Here is a 6,907-nt window from a genome sequence, read left to right as displayed (position 1 = left end):
CTCCAATGAGGAGGTTGCATAATAGGGGCGGAGGTTAATAAATGCTTAAGGAGATTAAATGAATTAAGGTATTTTTCATCAAAGATGAATTCATCATCTTTCATCAGAAGACCAGTCAAAGGTTTAGTAATTTTAGAGAAGTCTTTAATAAAACATCGATAGAAAACAGCGTGTCCAAGAAAACTCATTATCTCTCTAACCTTTTTAGGTGGTTGGAGGTTTTCAATGACCTATATCTTAGCTTTATCAAACTCAATTCCTCTTTCAGAAACTATGTATCCTAGGACTATGCATTCCTTCACCATGAAGTGGAATCTTTCCTAATTTAGTACTAGGTTGACCTTCACGCACATTTCCAATACCTTTTCTAAGTTAGCAAGGCATCCTTCGAAAGTAGATCTGCATACGGAAAAATCATCCATAAAAACTTTCATGATATCATCTAGGAAGTCTGCAAATATTTCTATCACACATATCTGGAAGGATACGGGAGCATTGCATAATCCGAATGACATTCAACGGTAAGCGAAAGTTCCATAAGGACATGCAAAAGTAGTATTCTCTTGGTCATCTGGGTGAATTGGAATTTGGAAAAATCCTGAGTATCCATCTAGATAGCAAAAGTACGAGTGTCTAGCTAAACGTTTAAGTATTTGATCAATGAACAGAAGGGGAAAACGGTCCTTCCAAGTTGCTTTGTTTAGATTTCTGTAATCTATACACATACGCCATCCAGTTTCTATGCGTTTAGCTACAAATTCTCCCTTGTCATTTTTAATAACTATTACAACTCCTTTCTTAGGTACGACGTGCACTAGGCTAACCCATTGACTGTCTAAGACTGGATAGATTATTCTGGCATCTAGTAATTTTAGTACTTCCTTCCTAACTACATCGCTCATGATAGGATTGATCATCCTCTGATGCTCTTTAGAGGCTTTAGAGTCCTCTTCTAGCATAATTATGTGCATGCATACAAAGGGGTTTATCCCTTTTATATAAAAAATGTTATATCCTAAAGTTGTAGGATGTTTTTCTAATACCACCAAGAGTTTCACGGCTTCTTCTTTATTAAGATCAACACTAATTATAATTGGGCGATCAATTCATTTATTAAGAAGCTCATATCTTAGATTCTTGGGTAATACCTTAAGTTCTACTGATGATTGCTTAGGGCTTGGCATAGGGTCAGGTGTAAGTGCTAAGAATTCTCTCAGGCTATCATCAGCATATTGGCGATGGTATTCATCCTCGTCTTCTTCTATTATTTCTTCAGATGGAAGTTCTACTAATTCTGTAATTGTCTGTGGAGGGGAAAATGCTAACTCTTTTATGAATTCATCAATGATGTTTATAAAACAACATGTCGTCTATAGATGGGTTTTTTTAGAAACTAGGAAAAGATAATTCGATTTTCTCTTCTCCCACCTCAAATGTTAATTTCCCTCGTTTTACATATATTATCGCACCGGCTGTAGCCTAAAAAGGTCTACCTAAGATGATGAGTATATTAGAGTCTTCCTTTATATCCATTACTATGAAGTCTGCAAGGATATATAATTGGCCAATGCAAACTAGAATGTGTTCCAGCATTCCCACATGGTATTTAATAGAACGATCTGCCAATTGGAAGGACATTCTAGATGGTCTCAAGTCTCCTAACTTTATTTTTTCACATATGGAAAGGGACATCAAACTGAATCTAGCTTTGAGATCTCATAGTGCCTTGTCGATGACAAACTTTCCTATCATACAAGGAATAGAAAAACTACCAGGGTCTTTCAATTTGGGCGACATGTTGTTTTGGATAATGGCGCCATACTCTGCAGTGAGTGCCACTGTCTCATCATCTTCAAGTTTCTTCTTATTTGACAAGATCTCTTTTAGAAATTTAGTATATGGGGGCGTTTTAGTAATGAACTCAGTGAAAGGTATAGTGACATGAAGTTGCTTTAGGAGTTTGATGAATTTCCTAAACTGACCCTCATTCTTAGTTTTGGCTAGTCTTTGAGGGTATGATGATATCTTTGGTTTATATGGAGGTGGAGGTACATGAGGTTTTTCTTTCTCAACAACATCTTAAGTAGTGACAGTCTCTTCATTTTCAACTATTGGTTTTTCTATTTGACTTTCATCAGTAACTTTCTCAGGTTCCTCCTCTACTCTTTTATACATCACATGGTATTTTGGTCAATCTTATCGCTATCTACTGTTGCTATGTAAATTTAAGGTGATTGCTTTAGATGAGAATGAGAATTAAACAGAAGATAAAGCGAGTTTATTTTAAAATAATTAATAAAAGCGAGACTGAAATATGGTTTGCATCGATCAATAGTACTCATAGCTAAGTCGGGTTAATTAATAAAATCGGGATAATATTATTCTTTAATAGGAAGAAACTTAATTTAAATGGACCGTTTGTGTTCGCTAAATCGAAACCGAACTCTATTCTAAAATCTATAATGCCGCTGTCACAGTCCAGCGCGTTAAAGTATAAAACTTATATTTTTGAAAATCAAGAACTTCTAATTAATTAAAAAGTCATTTAGGGTGAATTTTTTTAAAAGGCGATACAAGTTGTCGCTCGCGTAACACCAGAGCTTAAACTTACAAACTCCTTATAGGTGCTTAATTGGCTGCATTATATGGTAAAACACTAGCTGGTTACTAATGTCTTGACTGATGTCATGACATGGTATGTTTATGTGACTACATTGTAGGTTAGAATATCTAACTGTACTCTGATGTCTTGACTGATGTCATGACACACTTGAGTAGTTACTGCAGGATTAGCTAACACAGGATTTATGGAATGTCAAACTGGATGCTGTGACATTCATACCTGTCAGCAGATACTAAGGAATAGAACAGCTGGTGTTCTGTTAGAACTTAGTATTTATTTCCAGTCTGGTTATCAAGGGAAGACCAGACCTGGCATAAGGCCTACTGACTGAATGTCAAACTGGATGTTATGACATTCATCATTGACAGCAGCTACTGAACATTAGACAGAGTGGTGTTCTGCTATACTTCAGCATGTTACTTAGTCTGTTCTTCAAGAGAATAACAGAACTAACTTAAGGCCAAATGTGTAAATGTTAAATTGGACACTTTGACATTTATTAATGTAAGCTGTTACTGTAGTATGGTCATTTTGATCATGTACAGGTCAGCAAAATTGTACAGTCTATTTTCTGGAAAAACAGACTCAGCATATGGACCTTGATGTCAAGCTGAATGTCGTGACATTCATTCCTGACAGCATATGCTATATTGTAGGTTGTTCAGTTTTCTGTTTCAGCTTTTCTTGGGCTATTCTTCAGGAAGTCAACAGCTTAGAGAAAAACCAGGAAATCAACAACCAAGTTACATTTAATGAACCTAACAAATAGCCTATTTGTTAGTAACCTAGATATTGAATTTATGGGAACTCGCGTGACCTTAAATTCAGGAGAATACAAGTGCAAAAGCCCAGGTACTGCAATATAAAAGGAAGGCGTTCCTTCATTCAGTTTCGGGGATTTTGAGGCGTGAAGATTTTGTGTGTCCATCATACTTCACTGCTGTAATTTTGTGAGTCTTGTATTAGACGTATCTTGTAAGCCAAGTCATTATCAAGTAGATGATTGTTGTGGCATAGGGTGTTCATTGAGTTGTAAGTGTTGTGTCGCTCAAAGCTTTTAAGCGTGAGTGCTGTGTATCTTGATTAAAGCTGTGAAGCACAATCAAGAGTTGTTTGAAGTGTGACTTCAACTTGTCTTTAATATTGATTAAAGGTAGTAATCACTGAGGTGATTGAGGGGGAGTGAGTAGGAACTCTGATCTTAGTGTAAGATTGAAATTGCATTGGGTAGGGATTAAGTGATAAGTTGTAAACGGGTGAGTTTAGCTTTGAATTGATACTACTAATAGTGGATTTCCTCTCTGGCTTGGTAGCCCCCAGATGTAGGTCATGTTGGACTGAACTGGGTAAACAATTACTTGTGTTATTTACTGCACTTACATTTAAGTTCTGCATAATTCCTGTCTGTGCAGAATTGGATGTCATAACAACCCGTGTGACATCCAAAGTCTGATAACTAGAATTTCAATTGGCATCAGAGCAGGCACCCTGCCTGTGATATTCTGGGTGAGATCTAAGGAAGTTACTTTCTAGTACCATGGACAAGGATATAGGACACTCAAATAGACCACCCATGTTGGATGGCTCTAATTATGATGACTGGAAGCCTCGTATGATAGCCTTCTTAAGGTCTCTAGATAGCAAAGTCTGGAGAGCTGTCAACAAAGGATGGGAACATCCAATAAGGACAGGTGAAGATGGAGTCAGTGTGCAGATTCCTGAAGAAGAGTGGGACAAGGAGCAAGAGGCATTAGCTCTTGGAAATTCCAAGGCCTTGAATGCATTGTTCAATGGAATCAGTAAGAACATCTTCAGGCTGGTGCACCACTGTGAACTAGCTAAGGAAGTTTGGGATACCCTCAAGGTAACTCATGAAGGTACTTCCAAGGTGAAGATGTCCAAACTTCAGATGCTGACCACCAAGTTTGAAAATCTGAGGATGAAAGAGGATGAGACTATTCATGACTTTCACATGAATATTCTTGAAATTGCAAACACCTCTGGTGGACTAGGTGAGAAAATGGCTGAAGAGAAACTTGTAAGAAAGATTCTCAGGTCCTTGCCTAAGAGATTTGCTATGAAGGTCACAGCCATAGAGGAGGCGCAGGACATCTGCAATATGAAGGTAGATGAGCTCATTGGTTCTCTCCAAACCTTTGAAATGGGCTTGTGTGAGAATACTGAAAAGAAGAACAAAAGCGTAGCTTTTGTATCTAATGCTGAAGAAGAGTCAGAAGCAGGATATACTGAAGATGATGACAGTATATCAGAAGCCGTAGCCATGCTTGGGAGGCAGTTCAACAAGTTCGTGAAGAAGATTGATCAAAGAGGGAGACCTAATGTCAAGAACATCCCGTCTGACATCAGGAAAAGATCAACTTCTGATGAAAAGTTCAACCAAGGCAAGGGAATCCAGTGTCATGGTTGTGAAGGGTATGGACACGTCAGAGCTGAATGTCCTACTTATCTCAAGATGCAAAAGAAGGGGCTAACTATCACATGGTCTGAAGGAGATTCTGAAAGTGAATCTGAAGGAGAATCTGCCAAACATGTCACTGCACTAACCAGTGTTTGTGTCTCTGATGATGACTCAAGTGCAGATGAACTGACCTTTGATGAACTTGCTGCAGCCTATAAGAAGCTGTGTACCACCAGTGCAGAAGTGCGTGCACAAGGAGAAAAGCAGAAAAAACTCATCAAGGAACTGGAAGATGAGAGACAGAAGCAACTGTCTGTCATAGAGGGTCTAAATGGTGAGATAGCCCTGTTGACCTCCAAGCTGAATCAGATAACTAAATCCATCAGAATGATGAATAAGGGAACTGACACCTTGGAAGAGATTCTAAAGGTGGGACAGCAGTCTGGAACCAAATCTGGCCTAGGATTTGGGAAAAGATCCTCAGCTGAACACAAACACCCAAAGGCTAAAGTTCAGAAGTTCAAGCGGAAGTCAAAGCCAATGTCTCAACATCGAGGAACTAGAATGAATGATCATCAGAAGAGGAAATACCAGGAGTGGAGGTGTCACCACTGTGGTAGACTTGGTCATATAAAAGCCTTCTGCTACTGGATTCATGGTTTCCCTAACCAAGCCTCTCATGTCAGGCCTAAGCATAAACCATATAAGCGCTATGTTCCCATCAAGAAGCAACAATGGTATGCTAGGATAGCACACACTGCTCTAAGGGCCTCTACCAGAGAAGACTGGTACTTTGACAGTGGATGCTCAAGACATATGACTGGTATGGAAAATCTACTGGTAGATATTCAACCTCACACTACCAGCTATGTGACCTTTGGTGATGGTGCCAAAGGAAAAATAAAAGGTGTGGGTAAGCTGGACTGCTATGGAGTTCCAAAACTGAATAATGTGCTGTTAGTAAGAGGACTAACTGCAAACCTCATCAGCATAAGTCAGATGTGTGATCAAGGGTTTCATGTTCAGTTTACTAAGGTGCTATGCATTGTGACTAATGGTGACAATCAGGAAGTTATGAGAGGAACCAGGTCAAAAGATAACTGTTATCTGTGGGAACCTAAAGTCTCTAACTTTTCAACAATATGCTCCTCAACCAAGGAAGAACAGGAGGTGAAGCTGTGGCATAGACGTCTTGGACATCTCCACTTACGGGGAATGAAGAAGATTATATCCAAGGAAGCAGTCAGAGGAATTCCAAAGCTTCTTATTGATGAAGGAAGAGTCTGTGGAGAATGCCAGGTGGGCAAGCAAACCAAGATGTCACATCCGAAGCTGGGACATCCCACAACCTCCAGAGTTCTGGAACTGCTGCACATGGATTTAATGGGACCTATGCAGGTTGAAAGCCTTGGTGGGAAGAAATATGCTTACGTGGTGGTTGATGACCATTCCAGATACACGTGGATAAGCTTCATCAGAGAGAAGTCAGATACATTTGACGTCTTCAAAGACCTGTGCATAAGACTTCAAAGGGAAAAGGACAGTTGTGTGGTCAGGATTAGAAGTGATCATGGTACGGAGTTCAAGAATTCCAAGTTTGATGAGTTTTGCTCTTCTGAAGGAATAAGTCATGAGTTCTCCTCCCCTATAACCCCTCAGCAGAATGGAATAGTTGAAAGAAAAAATAGAACTATTCAAGAATCTGCCAGGGCAATGATTCATGCAAAGAAGCTCCCCATGCACTTTTGGGCTGAAGCAATGAATATCGCGTGCTATGTTCACAACAGAGTCACCTTGAGAAAAGGAACCTCCTCCACTCTGTATGAAATATGGAAAGGCAGAAAACCCACTGTGAAGTACTTTCA

This window comes from Lathyrus oleraceus, chromosome 4, assembly GCF_024323335.1.
Source record: "Lathyrus oleraceus cultivar Zhongwan6 chromosome 4, CAAS_Psat_ZW6_1.0, whole genome shotgun sequence".
NCBI lineage: Eukaryota > Viridiplantae > Streptophyta > Magnoliopsida > Fabales > Fabaceae > Lathyrus > Lathyrus oleraceus.
This window is presented reverse-complemented; position numbering follows the sequence as displayed.